Source organism: Procambarus clarkii, chromosome 35 (genome assembly GCF_040958095.1).
Source record: "Procambarus clarkii isolate CNS0578487 chromosome 35, FALCON_Pclarkii_2.0, whole genome shotgun sequence".
NCBI classification, from domain to species: domain Eukaryota; kingdom Metazoa; phylum Arthropoda; class Malacostraca; order Decapoda; family Cambaridae; genus Procambarus; species Procambarus clarkii.
Window position 1 is genome coordinate 7310697 of NC_091184.1, and position 17095 is coordinate 7327791.

Below are 17095 nucleotides of genomic sequence, written 5' to 3' on the forward strand. Positions count from 1 at the left end.
AGACTCTTTATAGTCGGAAGTGAAGTATATAGTACTAATCACTTTATAATCTGAAAAAATAAAACTAAACAAAATATATATATTCCTAGGTCTAGTATAGCACACATATGTACGATATTTGGCCTCAGATAGGGTGTATTAGGCCTAGGAAGGTTCAGTTAGTTAAGGTTGTCTTTGCAACATAAATATAAAACCTTTTCCGGTTTGTCTAAATTCAATAGTACACATTTCTACTTTCTAATAGCGTTGTACGTCGATATATTTACTTTGGTCCTCATCGTTACTATAAGTACTACCTACACAAGAGGATGGGGCTGCAGTTTCACGAGCCGCTACCATTTTCTAGTACGACAATTGTTGGTCTCGGGAAGAGTATTCGTCAAAACGCGCCGTTCTATTAGGAGGACGGGTTGAACATCTACATACCGAGTTTTGGCGGCATAACACAACAATTTAGAAAATAATATATAATTATAAACAGCCTCCCAGTCCTTTGGAGCTCATCAACTGTTTAATATGTGTAAAGTCGCCAAAGATTGAGATAACATGTTCGTAAGTACTTGCGTAACTGACTGATGAATCTCGGTCCAGACACTAAATATAATTCTAATGCTTGGAATGTTTACATGCAAGAAGAGTTGCTATAGACCTCAACAAACACGACAGATCAGCCTCCAGGGCTGAGTGGATCCCATACTTATCCTGTAGACCCCATGTATACCTATCCTGTGAGCGTTAGTGCCTCCCATACATGTCCTGTTCATGAGTGGTAGTGAACCCATACCCATCGTGTGCAGCAGTGATCACATTCCCATGCTATGATGTATGTCATACACAGCTGGCTGTGCCCAGTAACCATGATGTGCGCATCCCATGCGCAAGATCAATACGTACTGGTGCGTTACTGCGCAGAAACACTGATACTTTTATTTATGAAGAAAATATTACCAATTATAATATTATAAAAGATGTATAAAATGTATCATCCAAATAACACCAGCAGCAGAGTGGCGCAGTGGAAGCGTGCTGGGCCCATAACCCAGAGGTCCGTAGATCGTAACTACGCTCTGCTACAAAATTGTTTTATTGTAATAATAATGTTTTTCATTACAAATGTAGGTACATAGCAGTGCCTTGCTACCCCCTTCAATATAAGTAATTACAAATTACAGGTTGAGCTAGCTATATGTTAAAAAATAAAGGCACAATAACGAATGTGGGAGATTTGTACCTGAATTTACCTGTCTCTAGTGTCCTCGACGGATAGTAGAAGCCATCGGCTTGTCAAAGATCCCCCCCTCCTCCGTGGTTCATGAATATTGTTTCTGTTTGGATTTTGAACTAAAGTAATGTCTTGGTATTTAGCGACTTCGCCGGTTAGACAATTCCATGGGATAACCATAGTTTATAGTATAGTTCATTTAATATGCTCTCCATACCCGTCCTGTGGGCGGTAGTGGGAAGAGTTACAGAGGCACATAATGGGCTCAGGGACTGAACCCCACAATTAATTTACCTGAGCAAGTTAATCTTGCTGAGAGAGTGACAAAATTCAATGCACATCATCACATCAACAATGAGCTCGAGACCGCCAAGAAGTACAGTTTCTAAATTAAGTAACTGACATGTGGAGAGCCCTACAGCGAGTAACATTTGTTTGCTAACCAACTGTGTTACGGTCTCTAAAACCTTACATATATTTCCTCCTGCTTCTTACCGCTCGTTCCCGCCGGCGAAAGCCCTAAAATCATTTCCTCCTGCTCCTCCCGTTCGATCCCGCTCTCTGAAGCCTTACAAATTATTTATCCTGCTTCCCAGCAAACACAGAACGTTTGTGAACGTTTTTAAATGGTGCCACAAAGGTAATACTCTAACATTTGACATAAATACGTATTTCTGACGTTCTTAAAACAACTAGATATAACTAAAAACATGTATTTTTGAGGCACAGTTTTTTAAGATTTATGTAAAACTTTAAAAAATAATAGTGAATTCTATGGAATTATAATGTTTTCATACTTTATATATAAAAATAAAAAATTTTCAGTCAACATTTCGTTTTTTTGGTTTACTTTATGTAAACCTATCCAATTTACATTCTTATAACATAAATATAACATTTATATGTCGTCAATATAACGTTATTTACACGACATCGTTACGTTATTATAATATTATATTAACGTATAATTCCTGTATAAAAAAGCTGAAATATATTGAGCTTTATATTTTAAACCTATTTTAGGCCATATTGATGCTCTGTCCACAGAGCATTCTCTCTCTCAAATCATATACACTGATGGTTCCCTACACCGCACCATGGGTGCAGCTGGAAGTGCAGTTGTTCTGACAATGGGCGATGGCCTATACTTTGAGTGGGGAGTCCATATAAACAACTGGGCCTCTACCCTTCAGTCCGAACTATTTGCCTTGCTCCTTGCACTGCAATGTGTACAAGTCTCCAAAGTTGATACATTAATTGTAAGTGACTCCTTATCATCCTTAATTGCTCTCAACTCTTTAAGACATAACTGTAACATGCTCGTGTCCGAGGCTAGGCACAAACACAACAAAATTATTAAGGATGGTAACAGGGTCCATTTCATGTGGTCTCCATCTCATGTTGGCCTCCGAATGCATCATAGAGCTGATAAGTTAGCCAAAGAATCTGCCTTTAAAGGAGCCGTTGAGTGTAACCTTGGATTGTCAATGAGCAATCTGAGAGCAGCAGTACACCGAGAAACTTCAACAAGATCTTGTAGATCTGAGGCAAAGTGAAATTGACACCAGTAATTCCATCTATCATCATACTATCATGCAAGAGGAGCCACACATCTATGGATCATCCAATATAATCAGCAGACTTCTAGATGTTACTACTGCTCGGCTTAGACTCGGTTACAAGTATCTCTTGGAATTCACATTATCTGCTGATGTAGACCTGACCAAATGTAAACTGTGTCAACAAAATTATTCGCACACCCTCCGTCACCATGTGATGGAGTACGAAAAGATACGTGAATTCAGAGACAATTCTATAACCAATGTTCCAACGATGTGTCAATGTTTCATTCAAAATGATCTGTTACCAGAAATTTTAGCCAAATATCCCCAGTTTGCTAACTGTAGGTAGTAACTAAGTGATTGTAACCTATCTACCGCTGCCCACTGGATGGGGGCAGTGTGCAGGACAAACATATCAATTGTGACACTAGCTCTCCACATATGTCAGTTGCTTAATTTATTAACTGTAATTGATGAGGTCGATCTCGAACTCATTAATGGTAAGGCGACTTATACTGAATTTTGTAACTACCTCATCAAGATTGTAACTTGCTTAGCTAAATGAATTGTGGGGTTCAGTCCCTGAGCCCATTATGTGCCTCTGTAACCCCTTCCACTACCGCCCACAAGATGGGTATGAGGTGCATAATAAATGAACTATACTAAAACTCCAGCCATAATATCATTCATGTTGTTTATAATATCAGCAATTCCAGCTCCGGGATAGCAAACCCTTAACCTGTTCCCTCTATCTCTAGCACAAAACGTTGTGTCTAAGTACCTCACCTGGGAATCTCCCACAACCAAAATTCGCTTAGGTGCCTCCTTAACTTTCTAAGCACTTTGAGGGGCCTGCGTTTCGTTGATTTCCTTTTTGACTGAACTGCAGGCTCATCACAGCACTCATCTTATTTTAATCAGTCTTTCGTGTGGCACTGTATCAAAAGCTTTGCCAAAGTCAAGGTACACAACATCGCAATCGTTACCACTATCAACTGCCTCAACTATGCTGGTATAAAAAGATAGCAAATTTGTTAAATATAAACAGCCATTTGTAAAAACCATGTTGTTACTCGTTTATTAATTTATGTTTTTCAAGATGAAAACGAATGGTATTTTCAATTATCGATTTAAGTAACTTTCCCACAATAGACGTTAACTACTGTTAGCCTTCAGCAGTTACCTTCATTCTTATGTTCTTAGTTCTGTGCTAATGAATCCACGATTACGCAAACCGTTTCTGGGAAATCTGATGTATGAATCACAGCCCAGTTCATCACGTATCATTTGGCGTTGTTTATAAAGTTCTCTTTTATAAACACCTCCAAAGGATACCTGATCAACCATGCTGTGATTGATATGTCAGGTTGCAAGCAGCTGCTGCATCCAACAGCCTGATTGACCAAACAACCAACCAGGCCTGCTCAGAGACTGGGCCTCAGGAAAATAGATCCTCAAAACTACCCCGAGGTAGGTTGGGGTAATATAATTCAAATTATAACACATATATCATTGAAAAAGTCTTTGACCTGATAGCTTTGATGGCGATATCAAAGCTTTATATCCATATTAAATGATATCTTGATAGGTTTGTCGCTAGGTGTACATATTGCTCCTTTATTATTCAACAGAGATATTTTGCACTTTCTGACAAGCCTTTGGCCTTGTAAAGAATGATTTCCGTGTACAGATTTGAAACCAGTCCCTCCAATATTTTCCAAGTGAAAATTATTTCTCTTGCCTGCACTCTATTGAGCACAGTTTGAGAAATATTGTGTGGGCCCAATAATTTAGATATTTTATTGTATAGATTTGGGCAAAATTAGTTCTCAGCAGATCAGCAACTTCTCCAGCTTAGAGTAGTCATTAGTGTGCAACAATATTCAATCTACAATATTAAGACACTATCAACACACGTGTCTTAAAAAGTACCATAATTGGTGTGGCATTTGTTTGTAATGTTCTTGTTATACGACGTTCCTTTTTCTTGCAATTGTAACAGCCACTATATTGTGTTCTTTTAAAGCGAGGCCTTCCAACATAATTACTCCCAAATCATTTATATTGCAGAATTATTGTTTTTCCCATTTGTTGTGTGACCTGACTGCATTTTGTGTTTAGTTTGGGGTTTCACATTCTTATTTTTTGCCCGACTTCAAGGGTGTTTGATCCGAAGTTGGGATACATTATCCATTGTCTTTCACCAGGTGTATACTGCACAAATTTAGATTTGTAGAACCCCAAATCCTTATCCTGTCCATTTCAAAGTGGTTGGGCACCATTCCTTCACCCATCCCATCACTAATTCTTATCCTGACCCCACTTCCCAGTGGTTGGGCATCATTCTTTCTCCACCGTCCCATCCCTAATCCTTATCCTGACCCCCCCCCCTCTACCAAGAGCTATATAGTCGTAATGGCTTGACACTTTCCCCTGATAATTCCCTCCTTCTCTGCCTCTTGAGAATACTGTACTACTCCAGGAAGTTTGTTAAACAACTAGTCAACACTCGACCCATCCGCCTGTTTACATAGTAACTATTGTGACAATAGTCAATAGTCAGAATTCGTACGTACTTGGCTTTTAGATAGTAGTATACTGACTAGTAAGGAATTCTTTTAAGTTTAAATGCAGCAAAAAACAAACTTACATATTCCTAGGCCTAGTATAGCACACACATGTACTATATTAGGCCTCAGATATTGTGTATTAGGCCTATGAAAGTTGGGTTAGTTCAGTTTGTCAAAGCAACACAAGTAAAATAAAAAAATTCCGGGTTGTCCAGCTAAATAGTTCAAATTTCTACTTTCTAATTTTGCTGTACGTCGGTATATATACTATGGTCCTCCTCATTACTATCAGTACTACCAAACTAGAAGGATGGGCTGCACAATTAGTCATATTGCCTGACCGCAATTGGATGGGCTGCACAATTAGTCATATTGCCTGACCGCCTGCGTCAAATCCGTCAAAAAAACCCAGATGCGATTCATCAGTGCTTCGTTAGAGATGGACTGATAAAGGTGAGAAAAACCGCAGAGGGCAAAATGTTCACAATTACTAAAGAAGAGAACCTCAACGCTTTCCTCTCCCAATGTGGTCTGTCTCAGCTCATTATCACTCCCAGTGAATTAACTTAATTAACCCCCTGTCAACTAGTGGGGCTAGGTTTCCTAAGTCTCATTGTTTCATTTTCTGACTTAATTTTTAACTTACTCTTAACTAGTCATTTACTGAAATTATTTAATTGAGTGCATAAATAGTTCTTCAGGTCTTATTAATTATACAGTTATAACTGAACTATTTATAGTTAATAATCATTAGCTTAAATTTGCCTATGCTTATTATTCAACTTTTCTTTGATTCCATTTATTACCTAGGTTGCCTAGCCTCGCCATGCTCCCTTACTCCATTGTACCCCTGGCTTTGCCTGCATCTCAAATTGCAAATTGTTACTTACAGTGTACCTGAGAGTACTTGTAAGCAATCTACCTCATTTTTCATTTTTGCTCAATTTGTTTTTGTATTGCTTAGTCTTGTTTATATTTTTGTTTTGTATTTCTATATCTTGTGTTTTGTATAGTCCATGTTTATATGTTTTTTCGTTAATCTCATTTATTACCTAGGTTGCCTAGCCTAGCCATACTCCCTTACTCCATTGTACCCCTGTAAGCCCCTTGTGAGTTTGCTTTGTTCTGTATTGTGTACATCTTTTTCCCTATTTTATAGCTTATTTCTACCTTGTTATTTGCCTTTCTTCCCTTGTTTTTCCTGCAATCAGCTTTTTTTATGCAGACAAGTATAGACCCTGAACTTAACCTCTTATCCACTATCTATGACAATTATCACTTTAATGATCTAAATTGCAGATATTTTGCAGCACATGATGTAAACAATGTATTAACTCATAATCACAATATCTCTGTAATCAATTTGAACGTTAGATCCCTAGGTAAACACTTCGATGATGTTAGTGCCTTGATTGAAGCTATTGACAACAAATTCTCTTTTATTATACTTACTGAAACATGGTTGAAAGAGAATACTACTCAGCTCTTTAACATGCCTAACTACTCAGCAATTCACAACTGTCGTCAGCTTCAGAGAGGTGGTGGCACTGCTCTTTACTACCACCAAGAACTAACATGCTTAAAAGAAATTAGAACCAGAGACTGCTATGGGGAGTATATCTTCGCCAGCTTCAGAGTCAAGGGTGCCGAGTCTGTCCTGACTGTGGGTGCAGTTTATAGAATTCCTAACACTGATGTGTCCGAATTCAACTCAAACCTTAGAAATCTAATACTTGATAACAGACTGAACAAAAACCCCCTAATTATCGCAGGGGACTTTAATATTGACCTCTGCGAGCCTGAACACCCCACTGCTGTTAGCTTCCTCAACTGTATGAATTCCTGCTTCCTCATACCCTTAATCACTAGACCTACTAGAATCACTGATAGCACTGCCACGACGCTCGATCACATCTGGACAAACATAACCTCTCCGCTTACTTCAGGTATAATCACCGATAGCACTACAGATCATTACCCCACATTTCTCTTAACTAACATTAGCAAACCACCTCTTGAGTCAAGAGTGATACGTTTTAGACTACACAATGAAACTGCTATAGACAATTTTATAACTGCTGCTGATAATGTCAACTGGGAGTCCGAGTTAGGTAACATAGTGGACATCAACCTAGCAGTGCAATCTTTTCTTCAAAAAACTCTTAGCCTTTATAATACCCACTGTCCTATGCTTACAAAACAAGTCACAACCAAAAGGCTTAACAATCCCTGGCTTACAAAGGGAATACTTAAATCTATTAATAAAAAACATGACCTTGAGAAGAAGTATAGGTTAGGAATTGTCTCCAAAGAATTCTCAAAGAATTACTCATTATTGCTGTCTAAGATAATTAGACGAGCCAAAACTAAATACTACGAAGATAAATTTACCCAAAAAAGAGCAACATTAAACAAACTTGGAGAACAATTTCTCAAATATTGGGATCAAAGAAGTCTTTAAATAACAAACCGACTCTCCTGTCTAATAACGATGGTCAGCTTTCAGCCTCTGATTCTGCTATTGAGTTCAATAGGTTCTTCTCTTCCATTGGTTCATCCCTTGCAAATGATATTCCATCTTCCAGTACAGACATTAATGACTATCTTTCAGGTAACTATCCACAGTCTCTGTACCTAAAGCCTATTAATTCCACTGACGTCAATGAGATAATCCTTTCCCTTAAAACCAAGTCTGGTGCCCTTGAGGAGATACCAACTTTAATTTACAAAAAAGCCTCCAGATCTTTAGCCCCTGCTATTGCTTTGCTCTTCAACAAGTCACTTGAACTCCAAACCTTCCCAGATATTCTAAAAAAAGCGAGAGTAACGCCTGTCCACAAATGTGGTAATCTCACAGATGTTAACAACTACAGACCTATATCAATCCTGCCAAACTTGTCAAAAATTTTTGAAAAACTAATCTATAAGCAGCTTTACTCATATCTAGCCAAACTCAATATACTTAGCCCTTGCCAATATGGCTTCAGACCCAAAAAAAGCACTAACGATGCACTTATTAGTATGCTTAACTCGATTCATACAGCTCTTGATAAAAATGAGTTCCCTGTTGGGTTGTTTGTGGACCTGCGTAAAGCTTTTGACACTGTCAACCACCAAAACCTTCTACTTAAATTACATCATTATGGAGTCAGAGGACACTCCCTACAATACCTCAAATCCTACCTTACTGACAGGCTCCAATATGTTTCTGTGAATAATACAATTTCTCCCACCCTACCCATCAACATTGGTGTTCCCCAGGGCAGCATACTTGGCCCTCTCCTCTTTCTCATCTACATTAATGACCTTCCAAATGCCTCGCAACACCTCAAACCAATTCTATTTGCTGACGACACAACCTTCATTTACTCCAGTCCTGATCCCCTTGCTCTAAATGCCACAGTAAATACTGAGCTAAATAAAGTCCATCTGTGGCTAACTGCCAACAAACTCACCCTTAACATTGACAAAACCTTCTATATTCTGTTTGGCAATAAATCCTCTAATCAAATAAATCTCAAAATAAACAATACCCAAATTTGTAACAAATTAGATGGCAAATTCCTTGGCATTCTCATTGACCACAAGCTTAATTTCCAGGGACACATTCTAAACATATCAAAAAAAGTTTCAAAAACTGTGGGCATTCTTTCTAAGATCAGATATTATGTACCACGCCCTGCCCTGGTGACTCTCTATTACTCCCTTATCTATCCATATCTCAACTATGGTATTTGTGCTTGGGGCTCTACTACCCAAAATCACTTACGTCCTCTAATTACTCAACACAAAGCTGCTATTAGGACAATATCCAATTCTGGCCCCAGACATCACTCGGTACCCCTGCTTAAATCTCTGAATATGTTAGACATTAAGTCACTGCACATTCTCTCATGTGTATTATACATATATAAAACGCTAAACTATAATGCCAATCCTGATCTCAAAAGCTTCATAGAAGGTTGTATCAGAACCCATGAGCATCACACCAGAAATAAATGCAGTTTTGATATTCCTAGAGTACGACTTAATCAAACTAGAAATGCTCTACAAATCAAGGGGCCCAGAATGTGGAATGACCTTCCCAACCATGTTAAAGACTATACCTCTCTCAACCAGTTTAAGTTAAAAGCGAAGCTATACCTAATAAATTCCCTGTAACCTACCTTACCCTTCTATTGTCAACCAATGTCAGTTTTTTTCTTTAAAGAGCGCTGTTTGTCGACATAATTGTATTTGTGCTGCTTTTTCATCTATGTTTTCATTTCTTGTTTTCATTCTACTCATTATGCTCAATTAGTATTAAGCTTGTCATTTAAGTTTATCATGCCCGAAACGCTTTGCGTAATAGTGGCTTTAGGCATTGTATGTACTAGCTCTACCTATAAGTCAAACAATCCTTGTAAATATTTATTGTATGTATGTACCTTACCTAAATAAAATTGTATTGTAAAATTGTATTGTATTGTATTGTATTGTATTGTATAACTGCACCTACTATCAAGAAGAAGAAGATTTTGTGTTCCACCGATAGTATTATCGTAAGTAAACACTTATATTTTATATTTTATTATATTAATTGATTCTATTTTTCTGTAATAAAGGTCCAAGGGTACTGTGTTGGGAGGTGAGGGCTGTTACTGGTGTCTGTGGGGATGTGAGGACTTGTACCAACCACTATCACCACCAGTACCTTGTCTTGCACCCTGCTTAGTATTCCTATTGAGATATGAAATATTATTGCATTCATATAATTATTCATTCACAGTCATTACTATTTTTATGGGCTATGTTCTGTTACCCTAATGCTTTTTATTCCTGGGCATGTCCATTTACTCTCCAGCCCTTCACAAGCCACTGCTGCACCCCCTCCATGCCCATACTTACTGTGCTTATTCTTACAGGACTGCACTGCATTATGTGGTGCTCACTGCCTGGACACCTTGGCAATGTAGAGACAGATATTCTGCAATACCGTGATATTAGCAGTAGAGTGATAAGCTGAAAAACGGGAGGTACAATTAATGGAAAGAAGTTGAGTATCAACTCTTGTAATTTATATTGCTTCCAGTGAGTTTTTAGTTTTCTTATAATCTCTATGTTATCTATCCTCTACAACCTAGTTATCTGCTTGATACATGCATTATAGGGTTCTGGTAGTTGTTCTACTCACCAAGCCCTTCCAAGGCCAGGCTTGACATGTGAGAGCTTGGTCCAACAGGCTGTTGCTTGGACAGGACCCTCAGGCCCACATATCCACCACAGCCTTGTTTGTCCAGCACTTCTTGAAGATGCTCATGTTTTCTCTTGAAGATGTCGACGGTTGTTCCAGCAATACTGTATTTCTTTTATTGCTGAAAACATGTTTTCAGCCATAAAAAAAATAATCCTGAATCCAGAAAAAAATCCCTTTTGTATCATCTGGAAATTTTCAAATATTGCTGATCAAACCTGAGTCTAAATTATTTGTATATATTATGAATTACAGAGGTCCCAGGACAGAGTTTTGAGGAACTCCACTTACATTTTCCCACTCTGATTTAACCCCATTTATACAAACTCATTCTTATCTTTTAGCTAATCATTTATTGTACACACCATACTCAGCCTGTGTAGGGTAGTTTATTGTGCATCCTAGTATTGTGTATGTGTAGTATATATATTTGTGTAGTATATTTGGTATATTTAATGCCTCTAACCTCTCCTCATAGTTCTTGTCCTTCAATTCTGGGAGCCACTTAGTAGCATGTCTTTGCACCTTTTCCAGTTTATGTGCTTCTTAAGATATGGGCACCATACAACCGCTGCATATTCCAGCTTTAGTCTAACAAAAGTCGTGAACAATTTCTTGAGTATTTCGCCATCCATGCATTTAAAAGCTCTGAATATTATCCTATACCTGCAATTGGTTGTTGCTGTATTTATAGAATATGATTTGTTCTGCTTTACATTTGTTTATTCTTTTTTTCAAAAATTCTTTCTGCCTCTCTCCTCACTGCCGTGTAGTTGTTTCTCTTTGTATTACTGGTATGTTTGGGGGTTTGGCCTCTTCGTATATTGATTCCATTTTTGTGTCTTTTGGTCGCTGGCCGTCTTGAAATTTCAGTTGAACAAATCCTGTTTCCTAGTTCTGCATCTTTGTTTTGGTATAAATGTTTTTGTTCCTTTATCATATATTTCACAAAATTGACATACTGTGCATTAATTCATCTCAATTACTTCCTTTCCTAACAGCAAGCCTTTCCAGTAAAATTCTCTGAATTCTTTTCTGACTTCCAGCCTAATGTTTGTTTTATCCTAGTGTGTATGATGCCTAGCGTGTGTCTGGTGCCTGTTGTGTTAAACCGAAGATTTATGCATAAGTATAGGTCAGTAATTTCTCCAGCTTTGAAAGGGGCTTTCATTATGCAGCAGTATTCCACTCTAGAGAGCACTAGCGTCTTGAAAACTATCATCATCGGTATAGCATCTCTAGTGTGAAAAGTTCTTGTTATCTATCCTGACATTTTTCTTGCAGTTGTGACGGCTACTTTATTGTGTTCTTTAAATGTAAGGCCTTCTGACATCAGTACACCCAAATCCTTTACTTTGCTTTTCCGTTCAATGTTATGATTTGACTGAGTTTTGTAAGTGGTTTCCGTTTTTATATTTTCATTTTTTCCGTAGCGCATGAGCTGAAACTTATGTTCGTTAATCACCATGTTATTTTCTGTAGCCCATAGAAAGACCTGATTTACATCTGATTGGAGGTTTGCCGTGTCCTCTATGTTGCCTACTCTCGTGAAGATTCTAGTGTCATCTGCAAAGGATGATCAAGTACTATAGGTTGTGTCCTTGTCTATGTCCGATATGAGGATGAGAAAAAGTATTGGAGCAAGCACAATACCCTTGGGGACTGAGCTCTTTACGGTTAATGGTCCAGATTTTATTTTGTTGACTACTACACATTGGGTTCTATTAGTCAGGAAGTTGTATATCCATCTGCCTATTTTTCCGGTAATTCCTTTTGAACGCATTTTATGTGCAATAACACAATGATCACATTTGTCAAAGGCTTTTGCGAAATCTGTGTAAATTACATCAGCGTTTTGTTTGTCTTCCATGGCATCTAGTGCCATGTCAGAGTGGTCCAGCAACTGTGATAGGCAAGAGCGCCCTGTTCTGAAACCATGTTGTCTGGGGTTATGGAGATGCTGTGATTCCATGTATTTTGTGATCTTACTTCTTAGCATTCTCTCAAAGATTTTTATGATGTGCGATGTTAGTGCTATCGGTCTGTAGTTTTTTGCCTCTGCCTTATTTCCTCCTTTATGGGGCGGTGCTATCTCTGCTGTTTTTAGTATGTCAGGGATAATGCCAGTATCTTGGCTTTGTCTCCAAAGAATGTGAAGGGCCTGCGATAACGTTTTTTTACAGTTCTTGATGAATATAGAGTTCCAAGAGTCAGGGCCTGGTGCAGAGTGCATAGGCATACTGTCTATGGCTTCTTCAAAATCCAGTGGGGATAGGATCACATCTGATTTATGATTTGATGTTGGTATCATATCCATGAAAAATTCATTGGGTTATCAATCAGATGGATGGAGAGCTACACTCGTGGTGTCCCATTTTCCCAGCACTCTTTGTCATATAATGCTTTGAAACTTTTGACGGTTTTGGCCTCCACCACCTTCTCACCTAACATGTTCCAACCGTTTACCATTCTGTTTGCAAAAGTGAATTGTCTTACATTTCTTCGGCATCTTTGTTTAGTTCGTTTAAATCTATAACCTCTTGTTCTTGAAATTCCAGGTCTCGGGAAATCTTCCCTATCAAGTTTATCAATTCCTGTTACTGTTTTGTACGTAGTGATCATATCTCCTCTTTTCCTTCTGTCTTCTAGTTTTGGAATATTTAATGCCTCTAATGTCTCCTCATAAATCCTGCCCTTCAGTTTTGGTATGAATGTTTGTGTGCCTTCATCGTATATTTTGCAAAATATGGAATACATCTCATTTACTTTACTTTAAGAATATGGTTTGATCAATTAAAAACCCTCTTGTTCAAATTGCAAAGAGACTGAAAGAGATGCAGCATGCTCAATGGATTATATATTAGTGATTATTATTAGGATTATATATTAGTGAATCATATTAGTGATTCAATTATTATGGTCATAAAACAATAAACAAATAGTTTTGGTGTTATTACACTCTATTCACAGGTTATATATAAGTATCTGCATGTTTTGTTCACCATTACAAACCACTAAGTTGGTTTGATTTTTGTTGAGATTGTTATTTATGATAAGATTCCTTACGTTATCTGAGAATGAAGCTATGTTGGTATTGGGAAATCTATAGATGGCACTTATAGCCAAGGAGGATTTAAGGGATTTACTGGAGAACTTGGCAAAGGTATATTCACAATAGTCGTCTCTATTACTAATGAGACTATTGCAGATGAAGGTATCTTTGTAAGATATTGCTATGCCACCTCCTTTTTTTATTAGGCCTGCAGTTGTGAATGGCTTTATTATCAGCCAAGTTGTAGCATACAACATAGCATATATATGTATATGGCTTACATACATATATATATATATATATATATATATATATATATATATATATATATATATATATATTGAATATATGTGGGAACCGACCTGTGAGATTTATATTTGTTTAATTTATATGAATTTATATTTACGTTAATTTATATACTTCGATAGCAATTTGTATAATGATAAGTGGACTGTATTTCTGCAATAACCTCATAATCTCACAAATCGATCCTCTACACATTAGGGGGGTTTATTAATTAAATATATGCAGCCAATCAAACTACAGTAATAGACTACATACTATTAAACATTGAAGAGGTTCCTTATCTTATAGTACAGCAGGTTAGTCCACCAGGTATAACTAGGGTGTAGACACCAAATTATCCTCTTTGAGGTAGCTTCCATATCACCCAGTAACTGGTGCACAAATCCTTCCTCGTCTTGACCTGTCAAAAGTGCGCTAGCTGTGAAGCCAGAATCCTATATATGACAAGTATATCAGAGAAAACAGTACATGGAACATGAGGACCTGGCTTAATTACCTTTAGTTTGAGGCTTCCATGTGATCTAACCGGATAACCCTACCCAATGACATTAATGGCCACTAATGATAGATAATGGGTTTCGGATAGACACTTAACTTGAATTTGTAGACAGCGTGTTGATAATGGTACACTTTTAGTTTCCATAACACTACGTCCAAGTAAATTTAACAGGAGCCGAATTTGCTCCCGTGTGAGCCTCTGGTCTAGTAAACAACAATGGCTGCCCTCCTTCCTCCACTCTGACGCCTGGCTTACATTGTCCAGATTTCAGAACGTGATAGAAGGGTCACATTTACTCTACTTTAATATTGATAATTAAGTTAATTTATATAAGATGTTTTTATGATGGTAAAGTCCAAAGACTTATGTATTTAAGAATAATTCCCAGCAGAATAGCTGGTGAATTATAATAGTATGTGGTGATGATATCCCGTTTTCTATAGACGGTAATTCCACTACAAGTTACGTTTTCTATGGGTAACTTGTTGGTAATACAGCAGCACTTATTATCTGTCTGTATGATATTAAATGGTGTCGGATTTTCCGACAATATATATATATGTCGTACCTAGTAGCCAGAACGCACTTCTTGGCCTACTATGCAAGGCCCGATTTGCCTAATAAGCCAAGTTTTCCTGAATTAATATATTTTCTCTAATTTTTTTCTTATGAAATGATAAAGCTACCTATTTCATTACGTATGAGGTCAATTTTTTTTTATTGGAGGTAAAATTAACGTAGATATATGACCGAACCTAACCAACCCTACCTAACCTAACCTAACCTATCTTTATATGTTAGGTTAGGTTAGATATATAGATATATATATATATATAGATATAGATAGATATATATATATATATATATATATATATATATATATATATATATATATATATTTATTTATTTATTTTATTTATTTATTTATTCAAAATTCGTCAGTGTACTACATTTTTGTTGTTGCTTTTAGGTGATGCTTTTAACCAGTGTACGTGGGTCTGATTGTGCAACCACGGTTCGAAGAATAATGAAGATATGAACAAACGGCCTGTGGTCACTATACAGTCTGGAAGGGCAAAAGAAGAAATTGGCATTTCTACAAAAACAAGAACTATATAATGTTATTTTAAGTAAGTAATCAAAAAATTAAATAATTTTTTTAAAGTTTAAAATTCACTTAAAAATTTAAATTCTAAGTTAAAAAATTTTAAACCAAAAAACTTAATATTTTTCATATTTGGAACCATTCCATAATATTTTCCCAAGCATAAATGATTATATTTCTATCACTTGCTCTTAAGATTGTTTCATTTAATAGAGGTTGGGCATAATTGTTCTCTGCTGCTAATAGAACTGACTGACTTAGCTATAGGAAAATGTAAACTTAATTGGTTTATCCATTACAGTATTTTGCAGTTTATTTCATGATCCTGTGCTTAATACTTGCATAAATAGTAGATTACAAAATGCATTTTTATATCATTAGTATTGAATAATAATAATGCAAATAATTGACTTCTAAATGATGTACAATTAATTGGTAGGTGATATTATATTATTAATATTTTTTCATTCTTGCAAAGCCTTAACAAAGTCATTAACATGTTAATAAAAACTTGATCACCTTCCACTTATTTTCTCATGTGCTACCTACATGTACAAAACCTTATTCCTAAATGCATATTTTGTTCTGAAACTTGTCCTTTATATGTTGTGTATCACCATCTCTGGAGAGTTTTATCTGATTGATGTATAAATTACTTTTAATTTTACAGAATATTATTGTTATACTGAATTTATTATTATATAAATAACTTAATTTTACAGAATCATCTATCAACGCACATCCACAAGTTGAGGAGGAGGATGTGACCTTCCAGATTTCTCAAGTACTGAAACATGCACCAAACAGGCCTGGTGGATCTAGGTACAAGGTAAAATAATTTAAATTTTTTTTTTTTTTTACTAATTGTCCGATATATATATATATATATATATATATATATATATATATATATATATATATATATATATATATATATATATATATATATATATATATATATAAATATATATATATATAAATATATATATATATATATATATATATATATATATATAAATATATATATATATATATATATATATATATATATAAATATATATATATATAAATATATATATATATAAATATATATATAATGTGTCGTACCTAGTAGCCAGAACGCACATCTCAGCCTACTATGCAAGGCCCGATTTGCCTAATAAGCCAAGTTTTCATGAATTAATGTTTTTTCGACTACCTAACCTAACATTTTCAGCTACCTAACCTAACCTATAAAGATAGGTTAGGTTCGGTCATATATCTATATTAATTTTAACTCCAATAAAAAAAGAATTGACCTCATACATAATGAAATGGATAGCTTTATCATTTCATAAGAAAAAAAATAGAGAAAATATATTAATTCATGAAAACTTGGCTTATTAGGCAAATCGGGCCTTGCATTGTAGGCTGAAAAGTGCGTTCTGGCTACTAGGTACGACATATATATATATATATATATATATATATATATATATATATATATATATATATATATATATATATATATATATATATATATATATATATATATATATATATATAG

The 17095-nt window shown here is 35.9% G+C and overlaps 1 long non-coding RNA gene across 1 annotated transcript in view; it reads left to right on the plus strand.

Annotated features, from left to right (window-relative positions):
• Nucleotides 1–15434: 15434 nt before the first annotated feature.
• The window catches only part of LOC138371214 (uncharacterized), a 4805-nt gene continuing 3144 nt past the window's right edge, over nucleotides 15435–17095 (plus strand). Inside the window, exons 1-2 of the long non-coding RNA XR_011230339.1 lie at nucleotides 15435–15574; nucleotides 16272–16378. This is a non-coding gene — a long non-coding RNA (uncharacterized lncRNA). The remainder of the gene's footprint in view (nucleotides 15575–16271; nucleotides 16379–17095) is intronic.